This window comes from Eulemur rufifrons, chromosome 3, assembly GCF_041146395.1.
Source record: "Eulemur rufifrons isolate Redbay chromosome 3, OSU_ERuf_1, whole genome shotgun sequence".
NCBI lineage: Eukaryota > Metazoa > Chordata > Mammalia > Primates > Lemuridae > Eulemur > Eulemur rufifrons.
In genome coordinates this window covers 23,500,493-23,518,100 of record NC_090985.1, presented here as the reverse complement: position 1 = coordinate 23,518,100, position 17,608 = coordinate 23,500,493, and the positions used below count along the sequence as shown (strand labels likewise).

The window sequence follows — 17,608 nt, the reverse complement described above, 5'->3', positions numbered from 1 at the left end:
TGAAGCAATGTAGAATCATACTATTTTTGTATGAAAACTTTAATGCTGAATGCATCTATCCATTCCTGCTGCTTTTTTATTGTGGTATCATATAAATAACACAAAATTTACCATTTTATGCTTTTTTTTTTTTTCCTGAGATAAGGTCTCACTCTGTCACCCGGGCTGGAGTGTAGTGGTGTGATCATAGCTCACTGTAAACTTGAACTCTTGAACTAAAGGTATCCTCTCACCTCAGCCTCCCGAATAGCTGAGACTACAGGCATGCACCACCACACCCAGCTACTTTTTTTTTTGTAGAGATGAAGTCTAGCTATGTTGCCCAGGCTGGTCTCAAACTCCTGGCCTCAAGCAATCTTCCACCTCAGCCTCCTAAAGTTCTGGGATCACAGGTGTGAGCCACTGTACCCAGCCCATTTCAGCCATTTTTAAATATACAATTCAGTGGTATTAATTACATTCACAATGTGCAACCATCACCACTATCTGTTTCCAAAACTTTTCTCTTATCCCAAACACAAATTCTGTAGCCATTAGACAGTCATTCCCCAGTCCCTGGAAACTAATCTGCTTTGTCTCTATGAGGTTTCCTATTCTAGATGTTTCATATAAATGGAATCATACAATGTTTGCCCTTATTTCACTTAGCAGCTTATTTCACTTAGCATGATGGTTTCAAGGTTCATCCATGTTGTAGCATATATGAGAACTTCATTCCTTTTTATAGCCAAGTAATATTCCATTTTATGTATGTATATATATTTGTTTATCCATTCATCTATCAACGGACTTGGGTTGTTTCTACCTTTTGGCTATTGTGAACAATGCTGCAATGAATATTGGTGTGAAAGTATCTGTATGGGTCCCTGATTTAAATTCTTTTGGGTACATACCTAGCAGTGGAATTGCTGAGTCATATGATAATTCTATATTTAACTTTTTGTGGACCTGCCAAACTTTCCATAGCGGCTGCATCATTTACATTCCTGCCAGCAATGCAGAGGGTTCCACTGTCTCCACATTCTTACCAACACTTGTTATTTTCCAATTATTATTTTTTTGCCATCTTAGTAAGTATGAAGTGATTGTTTTTGCTTTTTAAATATATTTCTGAACATCAATGATGTTTCCTGAAATAAGTAAAAACTTCTATCATAAATTTCAGCAGAAACAAGCACGTGAAAGCCACAGCAACAGCAGTGCCAACATAGTACAATTATTCATTTAGCTAATACTGCCAGTATAACAAAAAAATGACTTCAGTGCTTTTGGCAAAAAGCTGCATGCTCATTATTTTTCAAAAGCTCAATAAATACAGTAAATGCCAAAGAATATAGAACATCTGCCCAAATTCCATGACCCCAAAATAACTGTCATTATCATTGAGAACTCTACTCCAGACATTTTTCCATAGGAGTATATGGGTAAAAGGATAGACAGACATTTTATCAAATGGAAAGACACATATGGTATTTTAATTAAAAAGAAAAAACTATATTTTACTTGAATTTAACAGAAGAAAAACTGAAATTAAAGTAACTACTGAAGTTGAGATAAACACTATTTTATTATGAGATATCACTTACCAAAAGATACATCTAAAATTAAAGTTAGCGAAAACCATTAAGAGGTGGGAGTTGTGTTTCTCTTAACTCTATGTTTTAATTTTAGACACTGTCAATTGCCTCCTTGCAATGAGAAATGAGGAAATCAGTAAACTTTCCAGTTCCTTGTAATTTTTTGTCTTGTCTTTTTACTTTGTCAAGACATATAGTATCTGGAGACGAGGTAGTCATAATTCTATATTTGTTTGATCCTAAATATTTTTTTTTTTTTTTTTTTTTTTTTTTGTTGAGACAGAGTCTCACTTTGTTGCCCAGGCTAGAGTGAGTGCCGTGGCGTCAGCTTAGCTCACAGCAACCTCAAACTCCTGGGCTTAAGCGATCCTACTGCCTCAGCCTCCCGAGTAGCTGGGACTACAGGCATGCGCCACTATGCCCGGCTAATTTTTTCTATATAGATTTTTAGTTGTCCATATAATGTCTTTCTATTTTTAGTAGAGACGGGGTCTCGCTCTTGCTCAGGCTGGTCTCGAACTCCTGACCTCGAGCGATCCACCCGCCTCGGCCTCCCAGAGTGCTAGGATTACAGGCGTGAGCCACCGCGCCCGGCCTGATCCTAAATATTTGAGTTCATTGATTACACCACCTTTACCAAGTTTTCCCATTCATCTTTCAATTTGCTGGAAATTTTTCAATAAGTAGTGTAATATATTTTAAAATAAACAACCATGAGTGCTACAATCTTTGAGCTCTTTATTATATAGAATGTTTACCTGAACTCCAAAATGGACAAATTTAATATTTTGAGGTCATACTTTCCCTAAAACATTGCAGGTATTGTCCCATTGTCCTCTGGCATTAAATATTATTTACAAAAAAAAGTCTGAGGCCACAATCAGGGATAAGTGAACACAAATAGCATATAAATAATATTAAGGAATGATTGTTAACTGTGTTGGGTATGATAATAGAATTGTGGTTATTTTAATATCTTTATCTATTACAGACAACTACTGAAGTATTTACAGGTAAAATGATAATGTTGGGGATTTGCTTTTTAAAATTTCACAAGGAAAAAAGTGAGCATGTGAGCAAGTGTGGAAATAGATTTCTCAACAGACGACACATGTTACCACCCCCAGAGAAGAAGTCCCACCACGAGAAGGACAGCAAATAGCATGACAGCCAGGCACGGTGGAGCAGGCCTGTAGTCCTAGCTACTCAGGAGGCTGAAGCAGGAGGATTGCTTGAGGCCAGGAATTTTTTTTTTTTTTTTTTTTTTTTTTTTTTTTTTTTTGAGACAGAGTCTCACTCTGTTGCCCAGGCTAGAGTGAGTGCCGTGGCGTCAGCCTAGCTCACAGCAACCTCAAACTCCTGAGCTCAAGCGATCCTCCTGTCTCAGCCTCCCGAGTAGCTGGGACTACAGGCATGCGCCACCATGCCCGGCTAATTTTTTCTATATATATTTTTAGCTGTCCATATAATTTCTTTCTATTTTTAGTAGAGGTGGGGTCTCGCTCTTGCTCAGGCTGGTCTCGAACTCCTGAGCTCAAACGATCCGCCCACCTCGGCCTCCCAGAGTGCTAGGATTACAGGCGTGAGCCACCGCGCCCGGCCGAGGCCAGGAATTCATGGTTATAGTGTGCTTTGATCATGCTTGTTAACAGCCACTGCACTCCAGCCTGAGCAACATAGTGAGACTTCATCTGTAAAAAAAAAAAAAAAAAAAAAAAAAAAAAAAAAAAAAGCTTAACAATGCCTGCCACACAGAGCACAGGAGCAGCAGTCCCAGGATGTCAACCCACTCCATAGTTTGCAGATGTCAAGGTTACCAAGAAAGACATAACTCACATAGGCACTGGGTAAAACAACACTTTACTCACACAGAGAAGAGACAGAGCAAGATCAGCTCCAATAGTGGACATTCGTCCCCCATGGCTTTCAGTCTGACCTCCAGCCGAGGCAGGGTGACCTCCAGCCAAGGTAGGGGTTTTTATCAGTGATCAGTCATACACAAACATTTCTGGGTCTATATGTGCTATAGGCAAAGGACATCGTTTTCTTCCCACCAGGAACAGATAGTGAGGCTGGCCAAGTACCATATGATGCACATGCTTAAGCAGAACAAAGGAGACAGCATTGAGTCTAACACAGGAAGGTATTCCCACGCAAGGCTGTAAGGCCAGCCCAGGTTGCAAGGGCTCTTTATCTCTTGGTAAGAAAACAAGGTCCATTCTATTGCTGCCAAGCAGCGGTCAACAGACTACATGCATGTGACTGCCTTTCTCAACAAGTTTTAAAAATTAAAAGAAAAGCTGGCCCGGCATGGTGGCTCAGGCCTGTAATCCTAGCATTTTGGGAGGCAGAGGCTGGAGGATTGCTTGAGGCCAGAGTTCAAGACCAGCCTATAGACCTCATCTCTCCAAAAAAAAAAAAAAAAAGAAAAATTAGCTGGGCTTGGTGGTGCCCATCTACAGTCCCAGCTGCTTGGGAGGCTGGGGCAGAAGGATCACTTGAGCCCAGGAGCTGGAGGTTGCAGTGAGCTATGATCATGCCTGGGCAACAAAGCGAGACACTGTCTACAAAAAAGAAAAGGAAAAAGCAGCAAGAAGTTGCTGATAGATTAACTTGGGTAATAGATACAAAGTATATGTGGATTGCATGCTTTTCTCTCTGTGTGTTTAAAAACATCCATAATAAAGGCATATGTGGTTTGTTATTGTTGTTTTTTAACTCTGAAGCCAGCCTGATTTTTAAAAATATTTCTTTATTCCATTACCTGCTGGTGCCTTATAAAAATATACATATATTTATTTATAGACTTGAGAATAGTGTAAATACAAATGAGAAAAATTGAAGAATTTGGTTGTTTTTTTTTTTTTTGTTTTGTTTTTTTGAGACAGAGTCTCACTCTGTTGCCCGGGCTAGAGTGCCGTGGTGTCAGCCTAGCTCACAGCAGCCTCAAACTCCTCGACTCAAGTGATCCTTGAAGAATTTGTTTATTTTAATTTTTCTTAATTATAAAATATTTCAAACACATGTAAAACAGCAGAGGATAATCTTGAAAAATCCTTGAAACTCAATAACTCAATCAGATATGTCTCAGTATTGACTAATCTGTATCATTTTTCCTAGCACACTGGGGTGTGTGTATGTGTGTGTGTATATATATATATGTGTGTGTGTGTGTGTGTGTATGATTGTTTTTCCTTTCTTTCAAGCAGTTTTCTACTACTGTGTCTTTGAATATCCCCAAACTACCACCCTGCTTTTTTTGGTCCCATCAAACGAATTGCCTATTTGATGGACACCAGTTATCTTTATGTTGCATCTTCTATATCTGTTATCTTTTTATTAATTATCTCAATGTTTATTCTCTGTGTCTATAACCACTAATAAAATGAAGGTGATGTTCTGTTTGTTTCTTTAGCTCTGCAGGTTTTTATTTTTTTCATCTAATCTGTTGTCTTATCATCCAATCTTTGCATTCTTCTTACTTATTTTCTTACAAAGCATCCGAGTTGGGGTCTTCAAGACAGCCCTGAGCTTTGATGATTCACCAGGAGGACTCACAGGACTCAGCATATAGTTATACTCATAGCTATGATTTATTACAATGAAAGGAAACAAAGCTAAATTAGCAAAGGAAAAAGGTCCATGGGGGGCAAAGTCTGGAGAACACCAGGAGTGAACTTCCAATAGTCCTTTCCCAGTGATCATGAAGCATATGCTTAATTCCTCCAGCAATGATTTATAACACCAGGTGTGAAATGTTGTGTACCAGGGAAGCATCCCTGGGTCTAGGAGCCCAGAGATTGTTATCAGTGGTCAGTCACACACCAAAATTTCAGACATCCTAGAGGAAGGCAGCATAAACCATATTATTTATACACAGTGAGCCATTCTTATCAGTTAGGGAATGGTGAGCAGGCTCTCGAAATCCCCATCTGGGGATGTCAGCCAAGAGCAAACTTAGCCAGCAGGCCTCTCTAAGGACAGTAGTCTCAGGCCTGCTATGCGAACTGTTTTCTGAACAGCATCCTAGACAAAAATTTGAATTCTTATCATGGAGTTTTCTCTTATTCTTTTTCATTTTTTAAAATTGCTTTCCTTTTTTTTTTCTGTTGTATGTTTGTAGTAATAGCCTCCCCAATTCAGAAATCAAGTAAAGTCAAGGAAGTATGCCTCCAAAATGTATCTGAGTAAATCAACTAGATACCCCAAAGCCTACAGATTGATCCTATTAAATTTTAAAGCAGGAGGAACTCTTAAATACTCACTCAGAATGACTATTTACTCTTATATTACACAAAACTAGCAAGCTTTGAACTTGATTAGAATTTCCTAAACTACCGCCTGCTGAAAAATGTTAATAGATATGCTGTGGGCAACTGGGTAACCATATAGGAAAATTTAAATTGGATCCATTCATTATAACTTGTAACCAGATAAATTCCAAGTAGATTAATTATTTTTTATGTTAAAAAGAGCTCTCATCAACATTTTGATTGTAGTTTATGAAACCATAAGCAGAGAACCCAACTAAGCCACATGAACTCCTTACACATAGAAACTGTGAGATAATAAATATTTCTTTTACGTCTCTAAGTTTGTGATAAATTGTTTATGCACCAATAGATAAATAATGCAGTCTGCTAGTTTCTCTGATGAATAATTTAATTTGTTTCTCTATCTCCCATATTTTTTATAAACTGAACTCTAGTTCTACATGTGTGATTAGATTCAGGTTCTAGTTTTTAAAATTAAAAACGCAACATAGATGGTGCTACTACTTTCTATTACATCAGATCTGGAGGCACCCAAAGCCTGACTGTTTCACTTTAGTGGTGCTAAGTTCAGTGGATTTAGGTGGTGAGAGCCTAACTCCTCCGCTGCAAACTGTCCCATCACCCTTTCATCTGATACGGTAGTTTCGTCCCCTAATATCTTTACCTCAATAAATACATTAATCAAATACCACAAAATGGTGATTTTTAAAAATATCAATCGGTTTTTTAATATTTACTAACTAGAATCTTCATTAAACGTACATCTTGGCATATAGATTGATATATATATATATATATATATATCTCAACGTTATATAATATCCCCACCCAGATCAAGATACAGCAGGTTTCTAGTACCCCAGAAATTTCCTTCCTGGTCTGTACCTTCCTGCAAGGGAAACCACTCTTCTGACTTCAGTCATCATCAATTAGTTTTGCCTTCTTGAACTGCACATAAGTGGGATCATACAGTGCGTTCTCTCTTGTATCTGGCTTCCTCAACTCAACCTAACGTCTGTGACATTCATACATGTTGTTGAATTTTCCACTAATTGATTTTTTTTGCTGTGTAGTATTCCATTTGCGGATGTACCACAATTTGTCTGTTCTTCTGTTGATGGACATTTAGATATTTCCATTTGGGATTATTATGAATAAAAATGGCTGCAAACATTCTTATGCAAGTCTTTTTGTGGACATAAACACTCATTTATCTTGTGTAAATACCTACGAGTGGAATGTCTGATGGCAGGCATATGTTTAGCTCTAGCAGAAACCACCAAACAGTTTTCCAATGTGATTGTACCACTTTATTCTCCTGCCAGCAGTGTGGACAGTTCTGGTAGCTTCACATCTTCATCAATACATGATATGACACAGCATTTACCTTTTAGTGGAGATAAAATGATGAAAAATCCAAAGTAGCCGGGCGCGGTGGCTCACGCCTGTAATCCTAGCACTCTGGGAGGCCGAGGCGGGTGGATCGCTTGAGGTCAGGAGTTCAAGACCAGCCTGAGCAAGAGTGAGACCCCGTCTCTATTAAAAATAGAAAGAAATTATACGGCCAACTAAAAATCTATATAGAAAAAATTAGCCGGGCATGGTGGCGCATGCCTGTAGTCCCAGCTACTCGGGAGGCTGAGGCAGTAGGATTGCTTAAGCCCAGGAGTTTGAGGTTGCTGTGAGCTAGGCTGACGCCACGGCACTCATTCTAGCCAGGGCAACAAAGCGACACTCTGTCTCAAAAAAAAAAAAAAAAAAAGAAAAATCCAAAGTAGTATGCACATTCCTGAAGAACACTCAGTAAAGTGCGTATTTCATTCACCTAATTCGGTACTGGAAGCCACTGTATGTCCAAGTCGGAAAGGAAGCCGAGAAAACTCTCCCAGTGAGGAGCATGTCCCTCAGGTGGGCTGCACATCTCATAAGCTCAAGGGAAGTGTGAAGAAGATGCTTTCTGGGCGAGCTGGTCTCCTCTGGCACTTCATGTTCCCGGGTCCGCTCCTGGTAAAGAGAGCCCAGCCAGAGAGCAACATCTCCTGCCCCACTTGCCGGGGAATAGTCAGCCGCTCTGCCTCCCTTTTAGGTGTTTTGAAATCCACAGGTCTCTGGTATATTTATGTATTTACTAGACATGGTTTTCCACAGCTCTGTCAAATGGGTTCCCAGGAGGGGAGCTGGGGTGGACGAGGGACCTCTTCCTGAAGGAGGCAGCCCTCAAGGTCTGTGGGCCTCCAGGTCTTGTGAGTAGGGGCCAGGCTCCCTAGGGAAAGCCCTCGTGGCTGGGGGTTGGGGGAGCCCACTGGGGTGACCCTGTCAGTTTTCAGGGCCTGTGGTGGAGCCATGTGGCTTTAAGAAGCGATGTTCAGCTCCATCCTAAAGAGCATTCCTGCAAGTTGGAGAGGAGGGCTAGGGGCACAAAGCTCTGGGCTGAGCCAGCCCCCAGCAGGACTGAGCCTAGCAGGAGGCCCAGAGGCACCACACTTAAAAGGCGTAAAGCTCTCCCATGTGCCAGTCGAGAAGCCTTGTGTACCGACTCTATAATTTCTAATCACACCCAGAAATACAGACCCACACACCAACTAGTGAATAATAGGTTTTTAGAGCTGAAAAAAGCCCTAAGATGATCTATTCTTTTTCTTTTTCTTTTCTTTCTTTTTTTTCTTTTTTGACACAAAGTCTCACTTTGTCACCCAGGCTCTGGAGTACAGTGGTGTCATCATAACTCATTATAACTGTGAACTCAAGGGATTCTCCTGCCTCAGCCTCCCAAGTAGCTAGGACTACAGGCACACATCACTTCACCCAGTTAATTATTTTTTGTTATTTGTGGAGATGGGGTCTCATTATGTTGCCCAGGCTGGTCTCAAACTCCTGGCCTCAAGTGATCCTCCCACCTCAGCCTTCCAAGTAGCTGGAATTACAGGTGCCTTCCACCATGCCTGGCTGATGAATATATTTTAGAGTGATATGGGTGGATTCACAACAAGGCTTTGAACTAAGTCTACTACATTTTTTTAAATTTGAAAAATCTCCCACCTCCAAAAATCTCTTAGCATCTGTGCAGGAGTATCTACCTAGCTAAGGAGAAGAAAGATTTCTTTGTGGGTATGATATTTAAATGCCTTTGATTGTGCATAGTTATCAGTTCTTTCTGTTTTTATACTCGGTTTATTGTGATATATAACACATACAGAAAAGTCCATAAAAGAATGGCACAGTATAACAAATTATGATAAAATCAATCCCAGGTACGGACCTGCCTCCTCCCACACCAGAGGGAAATACTCTCCTGCTATTCTTTAGAGCTTTATATCTTAAGTGTGCTACAGGGGCCAACAAACTATGGGCTATGGATCAAATCTGGCACCCAGCCTTTTTTAAAAATTAAGTTTTAATGGAATATAATCACTCCCATTCCTTTATGTATGTCTATGGCTACTTTTATGCTATATATGATATAGAGTTGAGTAGTTGCAGAGACCGGATGGCCAGCTAAGCCTAAAATATTTCCTAACTGGCCCTTTCCAGAAAAAGGTTGCTGTCCCCTGGTGTAGCATATGCTCTGCCAAGCTCCCCAGCGGCTGGGAAGATCAGCTGCTATGGGTTCACTGCTGCCTTTTCTCTGGAGATTTCCCTAAGCTGTATAGAAGGCACCTAGCCAGAGGGTTCCTTTGTGTAGCCCTCAGCCAAATGATGCTATTATAAATAGAATTGTCTTTTAATTTCATTTTTGAACCATTGATAGTGTATAGAAATACAATTGATCTCAAAAGCATTACAATTCATCTCAAAAGTATTTTACAACATCTCTTGATTTCTTTTTTGATTCATTAGTTTCTTAAGAATGTATTTTTAAATTTCCACATACTAGTGAATTTACCCAATTTCCTTCTGTTGTTTATAATTTCTTTCAGTTATGGTTGGAGAACATACTTTAATTTCAATCCTTTTCTGTTTTATTTATACTTGTTTTATGACCTAATATATGGTCTATCTTGGGGAATGTGCCATGTGCACTTAGCAAGAATGTGTTCTGCAATTGCTGGGTGAAACGTCTGTCAAGTTTATTTGGTTATAGTGTTAAGTCTTCTATTTCCTTGTTGTTCTTCTGTCTAGTTATTCTACCCATTATTGAAAGTGTGGCATTGAAGTTTTCAATTATTATTGTTGAATTGCCTATTTCTCCCTTCAATTCTGTCAATTTTTGCTTCATATATTTTGATGATCTGTTATTGGGTGCATAAATGTTTATAATTGTTAATCTTCTTGCCATATGGAACTTTTTATTAATATACAATGTCTTTTGTCTCAATCTTTTAAAATTTAGGGTCTATTTCATTTGATAGTAGTATAACTACTTTAGTTCTTTTTGGTGACCGTTTGAATGGTATTTTTTTTTCCTATCCTTTTACTTTCAAACTATTTGTCTCTTTGAACCTAAAGTGTTTCTTTTAGAGATAGTGTATTGTTGGATCATGTTTTCTTTCTTTTTAAAATCCTTCTTTGGCCGGGCGCGGTGGCTCACGCCTGTAATCCTAGCACTCTGGGAGGCCGAGGCGAGTGGATCACTCAAGGTCAGGAGTTCGAGACCAGCCTGAGCAAGAGCGAGACCCCGTCTCTACTAAAAAATAGAAAGAAATTATATGGACAACTAAAAATCTATATAGAAAAAATTAGCCGGGCATGGTGGCGCATGCCTGTAGTCCCAGCTACTCGGGAGGCTGAGGCAGTAGGATCGCTTGAGCCCAGGAGTTTGAGGTTGCTGTGAGCTAGGCTGACGCCATGGCACTCACTCTAGCCCGGGCAACAAAGAGAGACTCTGTCTCAAAAAAAAAAAAAAATAAAAAAAAAAAATAAAATAAAATCCTTCCAGCCAGTGTCTACTTTTCAATGGGAGAGTTTAATTCATTCATATTTAATGTAATTACTGATAAGATTGATCTTATGTCTGCCATTTCACTATTTTTTTCAATATGTCTTATGTGCTTTTTGTTCCTCAATTCATGAATTACTTCTACTTTGTGTTAAATGCATATTTCTCATAATTTCTTTCACTATGTAATTTTGAATTATTTTCTTAGTGGTAATCCCTGGAAGTTACAATTAACATCATAATTTATAACAATTTAGTTGGATTAATATCAACATATTTTTAATAGTATTTAATACATAAAAACGTTGCTTCTATATACAGTACTTCCCTCTTATCCACAGAAGATATATTCTACAACCCCTCCAGTGGATGCCTAAAACCATGGATAGTACCAAACCTTATACATACTATGTTTTTTCTATACATATTCCTGTGATTTTTTTTTTTTTTTTTGAGATAGAGTCTCACTCTATTGCCCAGGCTAGAGTGCCGTGGCGTCAGCCTAGCTCACAGCAACCTCAAACTTCTGGGCTCAAGCAATCCTACTGCCTCAGCTTCACGAGTAGCTGGGACTACAGGCATGCGCTACCATGCCCGGCTAATTTTTCTCTATATATTTTTAGCTGTCCATATAATTTCTTTCTATTTTTAGTAGAGACGGGGTCTCGCTCTTGATCAGGCTGGTCTCGAACTCCTGAGCTCAAACAATCCGCTGTCCTCGGCCTCCCAGAATGCTAGGATTACAGGCGTGAGCCACCATGCCTGGCCCCCTATGATATCTTAATTTATAAATTAGGCACAGTAAAAGATTAACAACAGCAAATAATAAAATAGGACAATCATAAGAATATGCCAGCATCTCTACTGTTGTACTTTAGGGTCATTATTAGGTAAAATAAGAGTTAGTTGAACACAAGTGCCCCCTACTGTGTTGTATGCTTTACACTACACTTGATAATCTGATAACCAAGACAGCTACTAAGTGACTAACAGGCAGATATTGTATACAGCAGGGATATGATGGACAAAGGGATGATTCAGGTCTAGGGCAGGACAGAGTAGAATAGCATGAGATTTCATCATGCTACTCAGAATGGCATGCAATCTAAAACTTATGAGTTATTTACTTTTAGAATTTTCCATTTCATATTTTTGGACTGTGGCTTATGGATATCTCAAACCACAGAAAGCAAAACTGTGGATGAGGGGAACTATTGTAGCTCCATTCCTCCCTTGTTTTATGCTGTTGTTGTCATATGAATTACATTCTTATACATTGTGTGCTCATCAATATAGATTTATAATTACCGCTTTATGGGATTATCTTTTAAATCAAATAGGCAGAAAAAGACATACAAACAAAAAATATAGCCATCGACTGGATTCCAGTGCCCTGGCAGAGGTTCTTCTATATGAGTGGTGAAGGCAGTTGTTGGAAGTGGAAGTGACACAACATTTTTTAGGATGTCTGAAGATAAAGTGAAATTACGCTGTCTTAAACCAGCTATCCAGAAATTCATTAAGACAGTAATCCCAACAGATCCAGAGAGGTTAACAAAACATCAGATTAATATTGAGAAGTCTCAAAGGTGCAGAATCTGGGACAAGTTGTATGAAGAGCATATTAGTGCAGGATGTACAATTCTGCAACTCTGCTCCAATAGCTGAGAAATAGGGACGCTTTGTTTGAAATTCTGAAGGGATGACCTAGTACTTCTGAAGAGAATGATAAATGATGCTTCTGTTAAAAAAGAAACATCAGCAGCAACAAAAGAATTTCTCCAACTACATTTGAAATCTGTAGAAAAACTTAATTTAATGGTGAAGAAACTCTTTTGCAGCCTCCTTTGATCAGATTCATGACTGTTGGTGGAGCATTTCACACCACTAAAGCTCAAGCTCGTTCTCAGAGGTTGATTCAGATATATGCATTGCCTGAAATGCCTTAAGATCAAAATGCTGCAGAATCATGGAATACCTTAGAAGAGGACTTAACTGAACTTAGCCAACCAGTCATTGATTTCTCTCGCCTATTGAATTCTCAGCAGAAGATTGACAGCATTGCAGACCATGTCAACAGTGCAGCTGTGAACGTTGACAAGGGTACCAAAGACTTGAGGAAGGCTGCAAAATACAAGCTGGCAGCTCTGCATGTGGCAGGTGACCTCATTGGAGGAGTGTAGGGGGTATCCTGATGGCTTCCTCAAAGGCTTCAAAGTGGCAGATATTGCGGCTGCACTGGTGGTGAAGTGTTGAGTTTCACAGGTAGAAAACTGATACAAAGAAAGAAACAGAAAGTGATGGAGAAGCTGACTTCCAGCTGCCCAGATGTTCCCAGCCAAACTGACAAAAACTGCAGTTAAAAACCAAACTTTGATATTATTGGAGCCAACACGTCTACCCTAATGAGGACCTTTGCTGCTGTTGGACACTCAGTCAGCTTTCAGAGCACAAGTATATCAAGATAGTGGCTACAGATGCTCAAGTGGAACTTAACTGTGATGAGTGATTATATTTTGTTGTTTGCTGGGGTATTAATGGAGATGTTAGAGATTGAGGAGCCTGGGACAAGGGCCTAAATGTCTGTTGGGTAAAGTTTGAAGACTCCCAAGGAGCAAATTTTCCACCTGGAAATGTGAAAACTGAACCTATAACTTTGGTGAACCTTATTGTAGTTTGGTCCAACTATACTTTCTGGTGAAGAAAATTAGTAGTGTAAGAAAATGGAAAGAGAATCTCAACTTCTATTTCATAAATCATTATTTGTGACAATGGCTTCTTTTCTGAACTCTTCCTCTGCCTCTAAAAAAAGAACACAGAGACCGAGGTGGGAGAATAGCTTGAGCTTAGGAGTTTGACACCAGCCTCAGCAACAGTGAGACTCCGTCTCTATCAAAGAGAAAAGAAAAACAAAAAGAAAAAAATACACAAAACAACAAAACCCAGCCGAGTGTTGCGGTGTGCGCCTATAGTCCCAGCTACCCCTGAGGCTGAGGCAGAAGGATCGTTTATAGCCCAGGAGTTGGAGCTTGCGATGGATGAGCTACCATGACATCACTGCACTCTACCCAGGGACACCGAGTGAGACTCTGTCTCAACAACAAAAAAAACAAGGCAACTGAACACCTCCCAGGCAAACCACTACCCCTTCATTTAAATAAATTAAATTAAATTAAGAACACAGAATTTAAAAAATGCATTTATACTTTTAAAATATTTACTTATGCAATTACCTTTATGAGTGCTCTTTATTTCTTCATGTTGACTCAAGTTACTGTCTGCTGAGTTTTTAATTTGAACCTGAAGAACTCCCACCATTAGTACTTCTTATAAAACAGATCTGCTAGCAAAGACTTCTCTCATTTTTTAAATTTATCTGGGAATGCCTTAATTTATCCTTTATTTATTTATTTATTTAGACAGAGTCTTGCTCTATTGCCCATATTGTAGTTTTCAACACCAGAATTCCTACTTGGTTTATTTTTATGGTCTCTATCTCTTTATTGATATTCTGTTGGGTGAGACATCATTCTCAAAGTTTCCTTTAATTCTTTAAACATGGTCTCCTCTAGTTCTTTCAATAATATTAAAATAGTTGATTTGAAATCTTTGTTTTAGGTCGGGTGCAGTGGTTCATACCTGTAATCCTAGCATTTGGAGAGGGCAAGGCAGGAGGATTGCTTGAGGCCAGGAGTTCAAGACCAGCCTGAACTGGTGAGACATTGTCTCTGCCAAAATTTAGTCACACATGGTGGCATGCACCTACAGGCCCCGCTATTCAGGAGGCTGGCGCAGGAGGATCACTTGAGCCCAGAAGTTCAAGATTACAGTGAGTTATGATGATGCCACTGCACTCTAAGCAGGCTAAAGAGTGAGACTTTGTCTCAAAAAAAAAAAAATCTTTGTCTCGTATTAATAAGTCCAACATCTGGGCTTTCTCAGGAACAGCTTCTGTTGACTGATTTTTCCTCCTATGTATGGGTCATATTTTCTTTTTCCTTTACATGTTTCATAATTTTTCGTTGAAAACTGAAAATTCTAAATAAGATGCAACTCTTTTTCTTTTTTTCTTTTTTTTTTTTTTTGAGACAGAGTCTCACTTTGTTGCCCAGGCTAGAGTGAGTGCCGTGGCGTCAGCTTAGCTCACAGCAACCTCAAACTCCTGAGGCCAAGGGATCCTCCTGTCTCAGCCTCCCGAGTAGTTGGGACTACAGGCATACACCACCATGCCCGGCTAATTTTTTCTATATATATTTTTAGCTGTCCATATAATTTCTTTCTATTTTTAGTAGAGATGGGGTCTCGCTCTTGCTCAGGCTGGTCTTGAACTCCTGAGCTCAAATGTTCCTCCGCCTCAGCCTCCCAGAGTGCTAGGATTACAGGCGTGAGCCACCGCGCCCGGCCTATAAGATGCAACTCTTTAAGTTGAATTCTCTCCCCTCCCTAGGGTTTGTTGTTTTTGCTCCTTGTTATTGTTTGTTCAGTGATTTTTCTAAACTAATTCTATAAAGGCCATATTCTTTGTCATGTGTAGCCACGGAAGTCTCTGTTCTGTTAACTTAATATTTAGTTAATGATTAGGGATTTCCTTAAATGTCTGGAGCCCAAAACCCTTCCTCTGTGTGTGTGTGTGTGTGTGTGTGTGTGTGTGTGTGTTGGGGCATGCCTTTAACACTCAGGCAGTTTAAAGTTCTGCCTTAGCCTTCTCTTCCTGCTTTGACAGTCTCCTCATCAATCAGAGGTGAGATCTTAGGTCCTGCTCAGGTATTTCCAGAGCATGCACAGAACCCTGCACATGGAAGTGGCCTTCTAGATTTTCCATGTCACCGTATCTGGCAGCAAACTTTTTAAAAAGAGCCAGATAATAATTATTTTAAGCTGTCAGACATACAGACAAGGTTGCAACCACTCAACTTCAATTGTAGTTAAGAAGCCAGAAAAAATACAAAAATAAATAAGTGTAGCTATGTTCTAATAAAGCTTTTTTTTTGCGGAAATAGGCAGCCATCCCATAGGACATAGGTTGCTGGCCCCTGGTTTAAACCATTATTTGAGCTTCATATTTTGACGATTTCATTTTTTTTCCTTTTTTTTTTTAAGCTGCCCCAGTGAGAAGCAGAGGAGTGTGGGGACAAGACCCACACAGCCCCAGCTGCCCCAGGCCCGGCACGATGATTTCATTTTTTATTGTGAGAAGTTCTGCTGTTCCTTTTTTATATTTGCTTGGGATTTCTTTCTTTCTTTTCTTTTTACTCTCTTGTTTTCTCAGGATTTTAAATTCTATCTTTTATTTATTCAAATATATTAAATATATTTCTTTATATTTTTATCAGATCAAGTTAATATCCGAAGTCCTTGGTGGTCAGAATCAGTACTTAGTTTATCTATTGACAATCATGCATGGTAGTTATTTTCCTTGTGCATTTTATAATTCATACAAAATTTATAGTTCACATTTGGCTGATGTGACCTGTAGGAATACAGAGGGTAATGGATTGAAAGTGTGTTTTCCTTCAGACAGGACTGGGGTTTGACTCTACCAGGCACCCCAGTATGCTGCCAATATGGGACAAGTGCTTGGCTGTTAGTTTTCAGGGCCATAGGAATGGTAGAGTCATTTTCTTTCTTTCTTTCTTTCTTTCTTTCTTTCTTTTTTTTTTTTTGAGACAGAGTCTCGTTCTGTTGCCGGACTACAGTGCCATTGAGTCAGCCTAGCTCACAGCAACCTCAAACTCCTGGGCTCAAGCAATCCTCCCACCTCAGCCTCCTGAGTAGCTGGGACTACAGTCATGTGCCACCATGCCCGGCTAATTTTTTCTATATATTTTTAGTTGTCCGCTAATTTCTTTCTATTTTTTTTAGTAGAGATGGGGTCTCACTCTTACTCAGGCTGGTCTCGAACTCCTGAGCTCAAATGTTCCTCCCGCCTCAGCCTCCCAGAGTGCTAGGATTACATGCGTAAGCCACCGCGCCCAGCCTGGTAGAGTCATTTTCAAACCTCAAAAAGATGTAGTTCTATGTTTAAACATTCTGAGAGGAGGTTTTAAACTTTGTTTTCATTCAGTGCTACAACAGTTTTTTTGTTATATTTCTTCAGTAGGTAGAATTTTTCTGGTCTACAAATTCTCAAATCTCTACAAGGATTCTGGCTTCATATGTACATGTGAAGAGGGTTGTCTGAACAAGATTGAGATTACACTTCTTAATCTTGTATAGGTCCCAGACCTTTTCTCCTTAGCTTGTTGGATCCAGGTGTCTAGGTTGCAAATAAAAGCAACTACTCCCAGGCTGGGCGCAGTGGCTCACGCCTGTAATCCCAGTACTCGGGGAGGCAAAGGTGGGAGGACTGCTTGAGTCCCGGAGTGGGAGGCTGCAGTGAGCTATGGTCACACCATGGTACTCCAGCCTGGGCAACAGAGCAAGACTCTGTCTTAAAAAAAAAAAAAGCAACTACTCATAGGGGATTATGACCTTGTCTCTTCTACTTTTTGGACCCCAAGTCTCCAGGTTCCAAGTAAGGGCAATTACTATAGAGCAAGAAGGCCTTGATTCCTGTACTTGTCAGAATCAAAGTCTCTAGGTTCAGAGTATGGGTAACTACTCTTTGGGCAAGAAAGGCATCTGTCCTCTGATTGTGCTATTTCAATTCTCTAGGTTTTGAGTAACGGTAATTACTTCCAGGGCAAAACACCTGTGTCCTTTATGTGTTGAATCCCAAGTGGTAGGTTCAGAGTATCAGAAACTATTTCCAGAATAATAAATTTTGCCTCTCTGCTTTGTTAAAAATTTGCTGTACAGGATTCCAGTATGAGCAATTCTTCCCTGGACAACAAGGCCTTGTCTCCCCTTTTCATTGGACCAAATGTTTCCAAGGTCTGAGG

General features: G+C 39.7%; 1 pseudogene; it reads left to right on the top strand.

Moving 5' to 3' along the window:
* Positions 1-12,191: 12,191 nt before the first annotated feature.
* LOC138381537 (syntaxin-17 pseudogene) lies at positions 12,192-13,090 on the top strand (annotated as a pseudogene).
* Positions 13,091-17,608: the final 4,518 nt, after the last annotated feature.